Source organism: Syngnathus floridae, chromosome 13 (genome assembly GCF_059516105.1).
Source record: "Syngnathus floridae isolate MCC-2025c chromosome 13, RoL_Sflo_1.0, whole genome shotgun sequence".
In the NCBI taxonomy this organism is placed as follows: Eukaryota; Metazoa; Chordata; class Actinopteri; order Syngnathiformes; family Syngnathidae; genus Syngnathus; species Syngnathus floridae.
In genome coordinates this window covers 9488795-9507048 of record NC_142425.1, presented here as the reverse complement: position 1 = coordinate 9507048, position 18254 = coordinate 9488795, and the positions used below count along the sequence as shown (strand labels likewise).

The 18254-nt window shown below is 43.5% G+C and overlaps 1 protein-coding gene across 10 annotated transcripts in view; it reads left to right on the top strand.

The window, feature by feature from the left end:
- Positions 1 to 18254, top strand: part of celf5a (cugbp, Elav-like family member 5a) — a 165454-nt gene that overhangs the window by 116523 nt on the left and 30677 nt on the right. The gene's annotated exons all lie outside the window — the stretch shown is intronic.

Here is an 18254-nt window from a genome sequence, read left to right as displayed (position 1 = left end):
ATGGTTGCCGGTGTGTGATGAGACTGATGTAGAGTGGGGGCGAGACCATGTGGTCTGCACTGAGTGCTTTGGACACAGAAAGCAGGACCCAGCTGGTTCCAAGAGTGAGCCGCTCAGTGGCCGGCCAAGTCGCCCCCGCCGCCTGCCAAACACAACCACACACACACACTGTGCAAGCTTGGAGAAAGATGAACACAAAAGCTATATTTTCGGTTCGAACTTCTGAAAGGTCCCCAAGTGAGCTGTAGCATGCCGAAGAGTATGTCCAAGCTTTGTACATTCAATTCCTTCAGCTAAGATTAGGCCATCGAATTCCAACAAAAAGAGTCCAACAGCCCTGAATGCAACATGGGTGAAAGGAGGAGGGAGGGGGAGAAAAAAAATCAAAATGTTATTTAGTTGGCAGGCAGGTGCAGGCCCTGCAAATTATATATTGCCACAGGTCTTATTGATTTTCTCTTGTTTTTCTGTCTGCTAACACATTGTTAGAAGAAAGTCGGCGCTGCGGACTCACACAAATTGTTTTGTAAAGTCAAAGGAAAAAAAGATGGTTAAAGAAGTTGCCAGTTTTTTAATTCATTTATGAGTGCGTGTGAAGAAAATCTGGATCGCTTGAACTGCTTTGTTTATTCCGACCAGCCCATTAATTCTTTTTTTTTTTTGCAATCTGAAGTGCATCTCAACATGACGTGCAGTCCGAATTATCAGCGGCAAAGTATATGTATGCCCTGGATGAAGGCGAGGCGCACTGCAGGCGGTTCTGCTGCTTATCTGAATGGATGCAACGTGGACGGAATGATGAGCTCAGCACCCGCCTCCACTTGCATGAACATTCGGACTACCCCCCCTCCGTAAAGCGTTTTCTCTCTCGCTCTCTCTTGCAAATAGTGCAAAGGTTAAGCCTCACCGGCGGCTGGCAGGAAGTAGATGGAGGACAACAAGGACTCTTGGAGGAATTTCTAATTTACTTGGAAGGGAAATTGAGCTTGTTCTCCTCATTTCGGCAGATCGGTAAAACCCGTGAGCCCACCTGACTTGTGAGCTACCCGGTTCCGCTGTTAGAGTGGCAGCTTGGCATCCGGGGGGTGGTAATTGGCCGGACCGGGCTTCGGCAGGCTTAGGCACCCCGCTGGCACAACAAGCCCACCCCCCCCCCTCGGTCTTCGCGAGGCAGTCGAGCGCAGCCATGCCGCCTTCAAAGCCTGCCGATGAACCGGGGATGGCAGAAACGGTTGTCCCAAGGGACCCAGGGGGGGTGTGCTGGTCATTACCCGAGAACTCGTGTGCCTGGATGAGGTTGGATCTTAGACCTCTGGGAGAGACCCCCTCCCGTCATCTGTCAGTCCTTCAATCTCAGTGTGCGTATTTCCAACTTCCTCACCTCGGCCCCTTGAGGGCTTGTGTGCCAAAATCCACAAAAGACACTTCAGGTTGTGTTCAGAGCTGTTGTGGGTATGTTGGTGAATCAAGGAATGAGTTTATTTGTGAAGAATTGACTAATCCTGTGAACTGTTTTAAAACTTTAAAACATTTTTAATTTGTATGCCTGTGTACCTTTGTATGCTAATCACTGGCGTAGCTAGAGGAGGGCCGTAAGGGCACTGCCCCCCTCAAAAAATATGATAGATAATTGACTTTGGGGTATTTTCCAATTATTACGGGAATTCTTTACCACATTTCCACTTGTCCCCTATGGTTTGGAAAAAAAATTTCGAGACGCCCTGACTGCAATTGTTGTCAGTTGGCATCTGCCGTTGTCAGTCAAAAGCATTTGTAATCAGTGTACGATACAATAGCAGAAAGTATTCCGCTAAAAAATACACAACAAGTCCAGGAGGCCGGAATAAATCCTGAACCGCAGGGTATCTTGTTCTTCCTATTATTTAATATGACCCCATGCATCAAGAATACATAATTTATTGCCTACTTCAATATGTATGCATGTGGTTGGAGAGATGCCGGATTGGAGCACACCACATGCATATCGAGAGGGCGACCCAAAAGGCCAGGGCAACTGAAACGTGCTTTCACACTCACAATAATTTTGCACGCAGGAGAGGAAACTTTTTTTTTCCTTTTTTTTTTGTTTCCTTTTTTTTTCCCCGCGCTCTGCATTTTCCTCCAGTAGCTTTGTATGCGTTGTTAAGTGGGACTGATGGAAGCGGCATGGCCATTACTCACCGCGTCGCCCGGCTAATTTCTTTGCTCTTACAAGTACAAAGATGTCAAGCGGGAGCAGCAGCCTTACCTTGGCTCTACCCCCCCCCCCCCTCCCTCCCCAAGGGACCATTAATCCTTTCGGCTGGTGTCGTCCCCGCTGTAGCACTGTGCTCTCCCACAAAATGCTGCTCCAAGCCCTTTTCTCACCCTCCCCACACCCCAGTTCTATTTATTTTGGTTCCGAGTCAGCACCCAACCACAACGCTGTTCGATTGCGATGGAAAACAACTCTGGAAATGTGTAAAATCAAGAATGAGACGCTGGACGGACAAAGTAGAAAGTCAGGAAAGTTTTTAAAAGACAGTTTTGTGTTTTAGTACTTGACAAGGTTTTTAATGTGATTATGGTGCAATTACAATCACTTAAATGATTGCTAAATGTAGATCACAATTAGGTGGTTAAATTTGCTTAGCAATTAGCCTGTGATGTAAGATTTTCGAATAGACGTTACCATAGCGCTTGAAAAGTGCGTCTGTTTAAAAGCAGGAATACAGTTAACCGATTGTTAAGCTAACGCTAGTCTAAACTAAACTTGCATACATTACAAAACTTCTCATTCAGCACTCATGAGTACATCGTCTGCTCTAAAAAATAAATTAGCTCTCACTTATTGAAGATACCAATTCTGCATAACGCTACAATATCTTCTGGATGCCAAATGCACCATTCCGTTCCCATTTTTGCTTGCGTGATCAATAATAATTGACTCGGTGTTCAATGCGTCTTTTATAGTTTTCTACATGCTACTGTAGTAAGTCGGCTATCTGCATGCTAATGCTCGCGGCTGCTCCCTTGAGTGGCATTAAGGTGTTTTTATGTAAACGGATGTCAGGGAAAGTGTGTATGCAGACACACACACACACCTCACAGCCACCGAAGCGTCGGATACATTATTGATAAGCAACTAATTACGCATGTTGCAATTTCAGCTGACCTTTCCTGGGAACATCCCGGATCATTATAAGTCGCATTCACTCTCTCGCTCACTCATTTGCAAAGGTAATCTGCAGTTCACCTCCCTTGTTTCCAAAGCTTCCACGCTCGATCCGCCCATTGACAAACACGCGCTGTACTTTTCTAAGGAAATAAAAAAGAAGTAGATGGAGAGGGAATAGAATGGGAACATACGGGTGAGTTTAAGTTTAATATCAGATTTGTGGTGTGGTTGGGCTTCTCAGTCTGACAGTAGTCTATTATTAGATCATTTTGATAAAGTACGCCGGGGTTACGGGAAGGGTGGGAATCACAGAGCAAGTTCCGATGCAAACCAAGCACTTTTGGAAGTGGAGTGAGAAAACAGGTAAGCGGTGAGGAGTGAAGTTCAAGAAAGCAAGCTCAGCGTAAATGGTGAAGGAAAATGTGTTAAATCTGTTTACAGCAGTTAATTTTAGTCTCAGACTAAATTTGCACCATATGCTCACAGTTGTACTTTTTTTTTTTATAACATGATTTGTTTTAAAAGTTCCGACTTTGGCTCTTTTGAGTCAAGTAACACTCGTGTCAAGATCTCAACGCCACACAAGGACACTTTGACTCCAAAATGATAACCCACGTCTGTCAAAAAGTCATGTACCCGAAAATGTCGGACAGGTCACATTCTCCAAATGATGTTTGTGAAAGGGAAAATGGAGGATCAGCCGATTTGGTGTCTGAAGAATAACCTTGATGGAGCGACTAGCTTCCTTGCAGACCTCAGAGTTTACTTTCGGAAGAAATCACCGTTCAAGCAAACGCAGAGATGGTGTCAGCAAAATAACAGATTATTCTCAGTGTTTTTTTTTTTATTATTATTCTCGCCAAATCTGATTTGATCCAAATTCACTCGCGACTCGTGTGTGTTTGTGTTCCGCCTTGTGATGTAAAGATGTCGTGTCCTTTGACCCCTGCCCGTTGATAAGTTACTACGAGCGAGATGAATGCGACGGGGTTGCCGGGCCGAGCGCGGTCCTCTCCCATCTGTCTCGGAGTCTGCCATCCCGTCTCGTAAGCGGCGGGCGGGAGGTAATTGGCTTCAATGTTCTCACCGCGGGATCCCCCCAGATTGAGAGCTTCATTATCTGGATAAGCATGAATGTAAATGAAGCACACCATCGTGTGTTGTGACGACGGTAAACTTGGAGTTGGAATACCTTGAGTTTCTGAATCTCAGAATTCTAACAGTGACAAAGTGAGTGACTGTCTTTCAGTCTTTGTTGACAATCGTAAATAATCGAAAAGCCCTCAGAGGGAGGAAAGGGTTAAAAGCATCTGTCTTCCGGTATAAACAAGCGCTCGGAGTGGAGCACAAGCACTCGCCGTTCCCTTGGCAAATCCATCAATTAGCCGCAGATGTGATCTGCATTTCAGATTAGGGCAATTAAAGCATGTTGGGAAAACGGGCTAATCTGCTCTCCGATAGGCCGCACACTTTTCAATTTGCTTTCCAACCCGGAACGAGGATTTGGAGCTTATCGAGAGACCCACGCTAGTATCCAAACATCCGTCCGGTTGTGAGCAGAAGTTTCGACACTCATTGTGGCCATAGATGTAATTTATTATACAATTTACATTAAAAAAAAAAAGCATATTTTGTTAATGTCTTTTAACTGGAAAAGTCGAACTCGTTTTACCTTTTCATTGGCGGCCATGAGGATTTGTTTGACAGCATTTATTGGATCGACCCATTCTCAGGACAATGGAAAGTCTAAAGGAAGTGTGAAGTGAAGATCTCAAAAGGAGATTTGTAGCTTAGTTACAGGAAGTTTCTAGGCTCTTGCTGCACTGCGCAAAGTTGATTAATGAAAAAAGAAGGCTACTTTTAAATTCATTAAATTCGGCTGTTATCGGCATTTACGGGGTTATTTCGCAAAGCAGATGCGATGGGAGTGAGGTATCTGAAAGCATTGGTACACACCATGCTGCGCTTTTGTGTGTGAGACCGGCCTTTGTCGGATTGTGTTTGCTTTGCTGAAGGACGTTGCACCTCTGGAACCCTGCGAAAGAATGAAAAACTCATTTTGAAGATGGAGACTAGTCAATCACGCGCTATTTATTCTGCTCCCTTGGAGTGACCTCTCCCCTGCCAGGCGAACAACGGCTTCTGGAGTTCACTCCAGTCTCGGCTCAAATAAATTCATAACTTTGTCAAAAAATAAAAGAGAATGTTGGAAGTGACATTATGTCTAGGTAAAGGTCATGCTAGATTTTTCTTCCAAGTGTATAACTGTAGAATTGTTCACCTTGAGACCTTGTGCATGGAAGCATATATGCTAACTTAAACCTTGGACAACTCAATAGGGCAGGGGTTGTCAACCATTGGTCCGCGGCCTGGTAGTGGTCCGTGGCGGTATTGCAAGTGGTCCGCAAAATTGTAAATGGAAAAAAATAAAATGGATTTATTTAGACTTGATTTATTTTACCCATCCAAATGACGCATGTCAAATGTAGCTTATGTCCTTCTTCTGAAAGCAAACTCGCTGAGGATGACTCAACAGCTCCTCTGCTGGTTATATCCAAGTACTGCACCATTTGCATTTTCCCCCACTACTTTAATTATGCCCATTTCTTTGACACTGTATTTGTCTTGCATAAATGCTCTCATTATTTTCCACATTGGAACGCGGTAGAAAGCGGGTGAGGGTCGGTTCATGTAAAACGTGTTTTATGCTGCGCGGTTCATGTCACGACTTGTGTCTGGCAGATGGCGGGAACAGTTAGGGATCTCATTAGATCAACCGAGCGGCTATGCCTTGTTGCGAAACCTTTCATTTAGAGCTTCGGCGTTGGAGTAGCGCTCGCTCACCCTGCTGGTCAAAGTCAAGAGAGGGTCGAGTAAAGAAAAATTTTAAAAAGTGTTTGTGTGTTGGTGAGTGTCTTAGATTTGGTATTAGCCTGGAGTCTTCATATCGATGCGTGTTGGTTCCTCCGCCCGTGCTAATGTGCTTGTGTAGGCGTGATGAGTGATGCATCCTTGCTGAGCATAGCAAACAGGATTGCAATGGTCACGGAGCACATTTTGTACCATTTGCCTTGTAATTAGCTGGAAATTGTTCAGCGCAAATGCACTACAAGCGTGGGAACACGAAAAAAAAAATTGGGAGGAATAATCCAGTGCAAATGATGACAGTAGGCTACTTTTTTTCCTTCCCAAAGTGCCTTCATGTTAACACTTATTTTATTTGTATTATCTTTAATGACATAGAGGCTAAATGGAGCGTAGAGGGAACTGATTAGCAGCATCCCGCAGCATAGCAGCCCCGAGTCAATATGGGTGTTTTATGGCTTTTTAAAGGGCATTTAAATTCATTTTTATATATGGTTGGAGGCATATGGCTGCTAATCACCGAACGTTGCTGGGCGAAAGCTTTAAATGCTAATCCAGGCAACCAAAACGAGTTCTCAACATGATCTTTCTTAACTAGTATCACTTCGTTTTTTCGTTTTATGTGTGCGCGCACCCCCATTTTAGCTTTCATCAGAGGAACACTGGATAAAAGGGTCTGTGAACGTTCCAAAAGTTTCAGCGCATCAGTGGGTAACAAACGCGTGACGAGAAGTTTGATCTTTCAAAGGCGGTGAGAGCGTAGCCCGGGTGCCTTTGCCCTCGCAGTGTTGGATGGAGTTAAGTTGTTGTGAGCATTACTGATCAACACCTTAGGAAAGCAATCGACAGAACTATTATGCGGCGTGATTGAGCACGGCAGCCCGTGCCCACAGCCCCTTTGCGAGATTGCACTTTGGCAACAGAAAAGGGAGCTATTTACGGGGTTGCGGGAAGGGTGGGGGTACAACCACCTCAGAAGTAGCTCGGGTAGCCCGAGGGTGCCAAATACTTGAAAATAAACTCCTGGTTTCTTTGATGTGAGGGCGCACCAAATCTAAAAAAGGCATTTGAAGTAGAGCTGCATTTAAGCCAAGGACAAGTCGAGATTGTCTCTTTGAGTTGAAGGTGGGAGAGATGTGCAAGGGGGAGGTTAAATAAAAAATCAACAAATATCTGACTTTGTGAAGCTTGGCTTGTCAGAAGATGCTAGGCACACATTTGCTGACTCAAGTCATCCCTGGTGGATTTTTTTTATTTTATCTAGAACAACACAGGTTGTTTCTTTTGCTGATGAGAGAAGTCTCGGAAAGAAACTTTTATTATTGTTGACAATTTATTTTTGAGGTCTCCCAGCATTCTTATGAGTCACATTTAAGGTCGCCACAACAAGTCGGCCAAGTTTAATCGACCTAATATGATGGAGCACACCGTGATTTCATTTCATGGCATTAGAGGAAGGCAATCTAGTGTTTTTTTTGTTTTGTTTTTTTGTTTTAGGTTGCAGCTCAACAGTTATTTGTCACTCCAGATAAGGCATCGAACAGCGCAAACACTGATTACATGTCCCAGAGCTTGTAAATTACACAGCGAGGCAATACAGCATCCACAAGCGTTAAAAGAAGCTTTTGGAACAAAGATAAAATCATCACGCATGAAGGAATCACCCCTCGTATCAAAACGCTGGTAAATTCATGTGTGTGCTTTTTTTTATGTATTTAAGATGGATGATGAAAGGAGAGGGTAAGAGGGATTGGCGTGCGAGACTTTAAAGACGGATCAGATGTCAAGTGGTGGATGGCAAAGTAAAAATGGAACGTGATGTAGGAGAAGAAAAAAAAATACAATTTGATCCAGCTCGTAGACACAGTGAGACTCCCCGCAGGTGCGAACGGCACAAAAAATGTGAAAAGGCCTCCATTTTCAAATGGGATGCTGGCTAAACTGCTATAAACGCCGCTTTTGCAGTTTCCCTTGTGCCGCAAAGAAGAGAGCTGGAAAAACATTTCACCATCTGTGGACCTTGAAAGGTTCCTTTTGCTGGGAGAATAAAACGCTCAGTCGTTCACGCTTGAACAGTTATTTGGCCGCTATTTTCGAGTCCGCGCGCGGCCTGGGAGTTAGCTTCCCCTAGTTTTCTCTGAGAAGCTCGTTTTCAAGAAAAAAATGCTTCTAAATGCTTATTCCAACGGCATATTCTGGAAGAATATGACAAAAAACAGGATCTGTGGATTTATAGTGACACACATTATAGTAAACACACTTAGCAAGAAGTGTGCTAGCATAAATACGTCCTTCTACATATATTTTAGGTTCACTCAAGACTCCAATTTGTATCCTGCTTCTTGCCCAAAATCAGCTTCAATTCACCTGTGACACGATTGTGGACAAGCACTGTAAAAAAAGATAAAGAAAAATTATTATAAAAAACATTACAGTGAACGCAAGCTAACAACCAAGCGCTAAATGCTAATTTAGCTTTGAGTAACGATCCGAAATCAAGCCAATAAATTCTTAATGATCAGTTATGTATTTTGCTCACGCCCAATTCAAAAGCAAGCGTTGGTTCACGCTGTCAGCGACCAATAAACCTTTAAAGCGACTTAATAAATTGCACGGGCCTCAAACAGTAATCCGTTAAATGAAGAGAATTAAATGAAGTTGGGCCCATTTGTTTCAATCCATCAAGCGACGTAGCTTCGCTGGCAGGGTGCTTACTGAAGATTAGCAAACGATGTTGGCTCTAAATCGCACGTTATCGGGCCTTGCGCTTAACTGGAGATGAGATTAGCGTTTGGATTATAACACGAGGGCTGCGGGGAGGTGCAGCCAACTGGAGGCTGTTCGTTGAAGGTTATTATTAAAGACACTAATTGGGTTTCGTGTTGACACTTTGTGCTAGTTTTGCAGGTTAAGCAGTACAACGTCTAGCTTTCTCGAGAATTGAAAGTGTGTTGCTCGCGCTCTCTTGTTGACCAGATGGGAAAGGTTCATAGGGCCGATGACTTCATCACTGGCTGCCATGGAGACTGTCCGCCTTCCTCCTGCTCCTTCTCACCTTTTGTCCCTTCTTTTTTCTTGAAGCCTCCAGAGAGAAGTCTATAATTCTTGGCAAGGCCTACCTGCATTAATCCAAGCTAACACCTCTGATCAAGGATTTAATTTAGAGCTGGAAAGTGTTTACTGACCGTGATTGTTGCGTTGACAACATCCCTGATGGATTACTTTTTGCTTTTGGCACCTTGCGGCTTAAAACACAGCGTGCAACAGAGCATGTTTATTCATTGTCGGCCAACACTTTTTGGTCTCAGTCCCTCAACGTCCTGGTCTTGACTTGATTTGAGCCACTAAAGTTTTTGGTTGTGGCTTCGTCTCAACCCGGTTGCAGCCCGTCGAAGTTGTTCTGACATTGGCTTTGGTCTTGAATGAGTTTCTCAAAGAATTGGTCTTCATTGAGTCTCGCGTTGGTCTTAGTTTTGGTTGCAACCCGTCAAAGTCTTAGTCTTGTATAAGGTCTCAAATTCTTGACTTGATCTCAACCCGGTCTTAATCCCTCAAAGTCTTGGTTTTTATTCGATCTGGTCTTGATCTGGTCTCAGTCTCGCCATGGCCTTGACTCTGGGTCACATTCCCTCGACTTGGTATCAATCTTGACTTCATCAACTGATCCTCGAGTCGGTCTCAAAGTCTCATCCTTATACACACCAAACCTTTATCCTTCTTGCTTTTAATTATAAAATCAATTCTACCTGGTTTGTTTACTTGATTTACCGTCTGTAAAGAAACCCAATCAACTCATCCGGACTAGCAAAAGCAAACTTACCTGTTAGTGGATTTGAGATCTGGCAGAAGCACCCATCGAAAGTAGGACTGTAATTTCTGAGTCACATGCACAAGAGATTCGTCTTGGTTACTGGCCATTTTTGCAAACAGTAAAAAGCAATGATTTCACTCCTGACTGATTCACATCCCTCGCTCAAAACAAGGACGTATTTGTTTTGCTCAAGAGATGCCGGCTATCTTTTTTCCTGGAATAAGACGGTGATTTCTCCAAACTAGAAATTGTACATTTATTTTAATCGCGGTTGTTTTTTTCCCCCGGCCTCTCTTACTGAGGACTCATTCACCCCTAAAGAGAACATTGCATTTGTGAAGGAGCTTTCACTTGGGTAGAAGAACTGTAACACAGCCGTCCCGAAGTAGAGCTCACAATGCAATTAACTGTATTTAACAAATTGGATTAAAAAGTCCCCGGGATCCGAATAAATAACTGTGAGGGGGGGAAAAAAAACAAAAAACAATTAGCATCTCTATCAGATGGCGTAATTTAAATAAAAGCTATTAACCCCGAGCCAAACATATTGAGGCCAAAATCACGGCTCATCTTCTCAGGTCACCTAATTCCAACATTTTCATCACAAAACGATGGATTGCATACCTCATGTAAATTGCACACTTGGATGCCACATGTCTTTACAATTAAGAAAAAACACAAATAGATGACAATGTCATTTCAATTAGCGTCCACAGCCTATTAAATTGTCCCTGAAGTGTTTTTTTTTGTCTAACATTCAAATAAACTTAATCGTCTGCATTAAATCGCCTTGTTGACCACAAATGATATTTTATTCCTTATATTCAGTTTGTTCCTAAACTTTATCCGATTTTTGACGATCCCTGATGAATTTCCAATCCAAAGAGGAACGAAGCAGATATTTTTCCTTTCCGCTAAAAGGGTGTTTACAATGTATCCTTCATTAGAATTGGCACATTATCTTCCACTCTTCCCAACGGACAAGTGAATTAAACAGAAGCGCGGTATGAATTAATTATGGAGGAAGTAGAAATGCTTGTTCAGTGCTGAGTAAGTTTTGTTCATGGTTTTTGGGCAAGCGATGACTCCCTCCTATCAACAAAACAAGTGCAGGAGAAAGTTGAGTATCCCCTCGATGGATTTTGGAAGCATATCGATCATTAATAAATCAAGTCTGGTATTTTCCTCAAAGCAGTCAAAATTGTCGTGGTATCTTGGGGATTACTTTTATCTGAATAGAAAATGGTGAAAATGAATTAATTAGCTTGAGAGTCATTTTCTAAATAAAATAAAAAAACGGGACAAAACTGCAACCGTCTTCATCCAAGCCGTACATCTCTATTTGCTCCATTGGGCACATATTTTGACTTTCAAATATTTTTCCAGAGATGTCTTGATTCGGGCCGGATAGACAACTGTATTCTAGCCCCAATCTCTACCCCATGCATTTTTCATTTCTTCCCCCCCTATTTAGCAAAACTTCCATGTAGCGCGTGCTTACTCGGCATATTTCTGCCTCGCAAACAAAGCCTGCTTCTCTGCTACTGGAGACCATTTGTGTTGCATCGGGAAAGTATTCGTGTCACGTCTGTGTGCGACTGCCCATCCCATCATTGAAAGAAAACTTCTTTCACGCTCAGGCCACCCAAGTCACAAACTCCCCCCCCCCCCCCCCCCCCCCTTTCCTCCATCGAATGAAGTATCTCTATTATTCCGGGCTGAAATTGAAATTTCATTTTGTTTTGGCCCAAAGCGACTGGAAAAAATGTCTGGCTGAGATGAGTAAAGGTCAGCGGGAATTAAAATGCTTACTGTAAGGTTTGTCTGAGGGAGATAGAGGGCCAGAGGAAAAGGCCATCTGCCTGAGAGTTGAGTCCGAACTTTTGCTTAGCAGAAGTTCAACTTTCTGCGGAACATTTTTAAGAAAAGGAAAGACTTCGATTGCTCAGCCCTGATTTTTAATAAATTACTTTAAATTGTTACGGCAACCTAGTGTTTTGACTACTCAAGCAACTAGTATTAGAACACAAATGGTGGAGCAGCACATATAGACAGACAATATAAATTTCATAAATTATTTACTGACTGCAGAAATGAGTTGCATGTCGCACTCTGTGGATTCTGAATAAAGTAGCGCCAGTTTTTGGTTGCATTGATTAGTTGTGGTTCGGTAATCAAGTTCTTCTCTCAGCAGTCGTGCAATTTTCAAGTGGATGTGAAAATTTCTATTTTGTCATTTCTGAATGCGCCAAGGGCTGTTGGGTGCACTCTAAAAGCAACAGGGTCTTTTCATATGACTTGAAAAAAGGGTACACGGCGTTATAATCCAAGTTTAAAAGGAAAATTACGAGCATGCTGTCAAAGGATACACAACATTCCCTTCTGAGTGCTACGTTTTTTGCGGTGTCAATGAAGCACAAATTATCGAAGAGAAAAAAGGTCTAATGCACCTGCAAGGGACGACGACTCAAGGAAGCCAATTTGGCGTTTGAGGATAGAGGTTCTTTTAACGTTGTTCCCAACTAAATAGCAAAGCACTTATCGCAGCGAGGCAGAGAACTAAAAAAGAAGGAGCTCTCAAAGGTAACATTAGTTCTGTCTGCAGCTTATTATGCTCCATGCTAACCCATCTCATGTTCCACCCTAAATTAATGACGCCGGCCGCACATTTGCACCTTGTACGAGAGTTTCTTTTCAGGCGGAGAATAAAGGGCACCTCTCAAGAGCTCCGTGTTTTTCTATTTGCTTTTTATTCTCTCGGCTTTTGTCGATTAGGTGCACCCACACACATGAATGAGATAAATACAGAAGCGACATCAACCCTTTTTCAAATTTTGGATTGATGCTGTCAGCAGTCATATTTTTATTTTCAGCATGCATATTTACCTAATTTTATTTATATTTAATCTGTTCTTTACCTTATTTAATAAATTTTATGAACAGTTGCCATTATAAAAGCAGATGTTGCCCCGAGTAATATTTTGATTTTTTTTACTAGGAGTCTGGTGGTTTCCAAAATGGGAAGTCCATGGCAGGTGTCACCAAAAATAATCACTAAAAAAAAAGCCAATCCTTCATGTGAAGTTAATCCTTCCGACATTTACATCTTGAGAGCCAAATTATGACTTCAGAAGCCTTTTGGTCACATTAAATTGAAAAATGATTCCGTACATGCATGGATGGATGGGCGATTTGACGAGTATTGGCTTTTCCAAGCCTCTCTATTTTTACGCAGGATTTTATTTTTTAATTTTTTCAACATGCCAGAAAATTGTGCAAATATACTGGGGGAAAAATGTGCAGCGTAATATGGAAGTGTCAGTAACGGCACGCTCGATGGCCTATATAACTATCTATTTATTGGCCCGCTTATCTCGTGCGGCATTTCCCCATCTCATTACTGTTAGCACGGCATTTTTTTTTTTTTTCTGAGGGGACTGGAGAATATTGAAAACGTTCGCTGTTGGAGGAAGTAGAGGAGGAGGAGGGAGGGGGTTAAATCTAACGGTCCCTTCACCGAGGTGCGGACAAAGCCTGAGCGAGATGGCAAGACTACATACTTGGGTGACCGTACAAATAAAAGGTCATAGGTCAAGTTGAGGTTTTAAAGTTTAGGGTTCATGTTAAGCTTGGTGGTTAGGCATTAAAATGTTTTGGGATTTAATAGTTGAGTTTCCAAGTCTTTGTACACTTTCACAAAAATCAATAGAACTGTCAAAACTGAAAGTGAGGGCAGAGGGGGGCCGAGCACGGACGAGTAGAATAAGCTAACACTCGTGCGGAGCAAAAAGTGCATTTTCAAGATGGGTTAGTGGGGGGCTTGTCGAGAGGGTGCGTCTATAGCGCGAGCCTCATGAATCAGTGTCGGCTGAGCGATGAGAAAATAATTAAGAAACAGGCGGGCGCTGTGCTAAACGCTGCCAAAGGTGGAGGCCTTTCCGTTGTATCCGGATGGGGGAAGAAAGGCAATAATGGCGTGCGGAAAATCCATATCATAACGGATGCCAAAATGCCCTTCAGTTGGCATTATGAAGGGAGACAATATAAATAGGACTGCCATATTGTAAATGTTTATATACAGTAGCCAGCTACACATACACAGCACTTTTCAGGATTTATGAGCACGGCTGTATAATACAGCGACAGTAATATTTCACTTTTGTTATCATATTGGGTGTAAATCTGCTGAGATGTATATGGCGCAGATAGAATAATTTAAGCAATTGCTCCCTCAATTTTTCTCCTCTCAGCTGATGTGTTGAAAGGCGAGGGAGGCGGAGGGGGGGGAATGGGGGGGTGTCGAGAAGAAAGAAGCATAAAAACACACATGCACATCAAGATTTTCACACGTCAGAGCGTGGAGGAGCTCCGAGTTCTACACAGAAGCTCGAATCCCCTAAACCGACGCAGCGGCCATTAAACTGCACCGATGCGTCAAAGGTTTGGAACACGACGGCAGATATTTGAGTGACAGCAGCCTCCTGGGTGTGTTGCAAATACATGCCGCACACGTTAGAGATATTTGGGTGCCATTTTGGATACCCGGCGCGCGCCTAAAAAGTCGGCGTTCTCGATCGGTCCCCGCTGAGATCCAGCTCGTACGCTCGGAATGCAGAAGCGCTCCTCCTGTGGGGCTCGTGTTCGCTAACACGCTACGGTTTGATCTCAAGCTTTGTGGCCTGCCAAACACGCTACGAGACCTGCGTGCAGCCGTTAGCGAGCGCAGCCTCCCACGCGCTCCGTGTGAAAGACTCGCTGCCGTGTTGGAAGATTGTAAACGTCCCCTATGAATCACAATATAGACTATTAATTGAACGCTTGTGCTTACACAGGCTTGTGGATTAGGCTAACGTTAATGTTTGGAGTCCATAATGATGACATTGTGACAGTTAAAGACTTGCAACTGTACCGTTGTGCCAATAAAGTGTTGCATAATTGATGAGGTGATAGCATTCCAAGTAAGGCTTTGGAATTTCTTCTTTCTTAGCCATTTTCACTCAAAAGAGCACAATTTAAAGAACAGTTTGGAATTCTCAACAATGAGCTGACACTGCGGATAAGACAAAGGGCCTGTTAGCTTGTAAGTTAGCCTGTGGCTAACGGCAGTTGGATAAGACAAACGGCCTGTTAGCTTGTAAGTTAGCCTGTGGCTAACGCCAGTTGGAACGCCCCGCAATTTCACGCATTTTTTATTTTCTATATTTGTTAGATTTGTCAAATTCAGACTACATTTTTAATTTTCTTTTTAAATTCACTTTAAAGATAGAAGAAAGTTGGCTCCCTTATTAGTGATTCAAGTCACAATAAAAAAAGATAGATGGATCTTTTCCTACGTAGCTGCCAAACTAAAGAGGGCAACGTCAAAATGTAAGTGCTATTATTTAAATTATCCCGACAGTGACTTTACAATCAGGCCCAAATCTCAACAGCTTGATTTAATGCCATTTTCTGACGCAGACAGCTCACCAAAAATCTACTCACTTCTGTAATTTCACACTTGATGGGTGCTCAGGCACTCCAGAGACCCAAATGTCTATACAAGCAATTAAAAAGTTACTTTTCCATACTCTGTCCCCCCATAAGAGTAGAATGGAATTCATCATTTATGCTTCTTGGAGCATGTAAACCTGCTTCACATTCTATATTTCAACTACTATCCATGCAGCATGCATACCTCTCTATCTGTATTCCAGTCGGGGTGACACAGAGACTTATTACTGTATCCTCCGTGATAGCGGCACAGCCTGCTAAGGATTTTGGACAGTAGAATGAGACCCGGTGAATAGCAATGTGGCTCCGGCGAGAAGAAGAAAAGAGAAGGCGTCGAGAATAAGAAGCAAGTGGCGAGAGTGAGGAGGATGCGGCCTTACTGTAAATTGCTGCACACACACACACACGATAAGCTGGGATGGATGAAAAGGAGCTGGTTCCGAGGGAAGGGCGAGAGTGTTTGGCAGGACCTTCGGATTGTGTGCTTTGGAAGCCGGTCACCATGACAACCACTTATACATGGTGGCTGTCAATCACCTTTCACCGAAGGTGTTGGGGGTTGAGAGGAAGGTGCGGGGAAAAAGAGCCGCAGTGTAGCGACGGAGATAAGGGCAAATTATGACCAATATTAGCTCGGCTGATAAAAGGAACAATAAGGAATGGATAAATATATTAAATGGGATAGCATCCCAAGCTTGGAGAAGCGAAGGCATCCAGTCCGCCCCCCACCCCTCTCCTCATTTCAAGATAAGAGGTGAGGAAGGATCCAGCATATTAACACCAGCTAGTGTAGTGAGTAGGAATCACATCCTTTTGTGGCCGGAATACCAAACAACCCCCCGTCCCACCCGCCTTTCTCTCTTCACAAGCCTATTATAGTCCCCCCAATAAGCAGGATGCTACACAATAACAGTGTCAGCATGTGTTCAAGCATTAAAAACACAGACAGAATGAAATTAATTAACCCGAAGAGATCACAGTGCTTAGCCAGTGGAATTTAATCCAATTTATTACATATATCGCGATCTAACTGGCTTGTGTTTGCATTAATGAGAGGATGGGGACAAGTGTGTGTGTGTGTGTGTGTGTGTTCAGACAGTGACAGTGGATGCTAAGCATGTTAGGGATCACCGGAGGGAGCAACCAATGAGCGAAGACGTCCGAGATTTGGGGGCGCCCCGGGGTGCCAGCACCCTGCCAAATTAGCGCTTGAATAACGAGCCTTTTATTTCGTCAATGAGAAGCAGAATTTTTTTTTGTCATCACGCCCCAAAGAGAGGAAATACGTTGTTTACCGGTTTGGAAAATAAATTAGCATTATAGCTTTTGAAGCGGGCGTGCTAACCCACTGAGCTGACAGTGTAAGGCCGCCGCCGCTGCCGCCGCACTCCGTAGCTTTAATGAGGTGGCTTATTAGCGCCGTTTCTCCTCAAACGTAACGGTAGCAGCGAGAAAACAGAATGCCCGTTCTCACCTAAGAGCTAAACAAGCGCTTCCGCCATATTCTATATCATGTTGTCGCCTTTATTTCCTTCTGACTTGCACACGTTGTGATGACAAAACAATTGTTTATACATCAATTGCAGACTTTGTACATTTCAGCGCAGGTTCAGATGTTGCAAAAGATGTTTTGCGCTGATCTATCAGACTGCCATCGTATTCTTGAAGGGGTAATATTACAGCCTGTGTGGCCCTCCTTCTACATCATCTAACCTCCAAATTTATATTCCCCCTCCAGCAAGAAGGAAGGACCATCTCGGCCTTTCATTTTCCAGTTCAAGGCTTTCCTTCCCTTTTCTTTTTTTTTTTTCTTTTTTTTTTTGCAGATAAATGCTCTCCTATCTATCCTGACAGATGTCACGTTGCATCACGTCCGCGGTGATACGTAGCCTCTGATCCTGCCACTTGCAATAAGCAGCCAGCACCAGGGACGCCCCCTCCCTAGATAACACTCTGACACGTTTGATTATTTTAAAGGTGCATCATTTGTGCGGGCCGGTGCTGTGAAACCATAGCTGGCCGTCGCAATGTCACTATTTCAGGTCAGGAAAAGCACATGTCGTGCTGCTGAAGATAGGAATGAGAAGTTCATCACATGGGATTTGATTTATTTCAAGTTGCAACCAGCAGAGGGTGCAGTAAAATAAACCCCGAACTAAGTTGCTACCAAAATGAGTCGAATGAGAGAACTTGTCTGTTAGAAAATAACATAAGTTAAAGTTTCAAGCTAGAGTTCAACTTCCAAATGTATTATTAATTTTATAAATAAGTGTAGCCACTTTATTTGATTGCAGCCAAGCCTGTTCATTTCTGTGTAAAATGCAAGTTATAGTTTTCAGCAATTCTTATGCCAGCCAGTAGAGGGCGGTGTGACTGCCGTGTTAGAATACATCAGTAAACACAGTGTGTCAGGTCAAGGTAAAGATCACATCCCTGCTGCGTTGAACAGAAGTTGTCTCCTATTGAAAAGTCAGCATTATTCACGCCCGTGTCTCGGCTGCCAGGCAGCGACGAGGCCATTGTTCAGCTGAGCAGCGCACTGAAATATTTCTCTGGCGACACAAAAAACTACTGGATCAGCAGCAATTAGTTGAAGAGTAAGAGAGAGATAAAGAGTGGACGGCAGTCGGGAAAAAAAAGGAATGATTGCGTGTGGAAAATGTGGAATCAGCGTGGAGGAACGAGAAAGAGGAGATGAATAGTGGTGGGTGGAGGGGAGGGGGGGGGGGCAGGACTAAGTGTTGCGTAGGAGACTGGAGTTGCAAGGAACCATGTTTCCACCAAGCGGTATAGATTGGTTTGGAACACCCACGATGCATTTCTGCCAATATCAAATGAGGGATTGCGCCGAATTTACCTTCGAACAGGTCATAGGTCATCATTATTGCTGCTGACTCTTTTGCCCCCACTAGCTTCAAAGCTAACGGACAT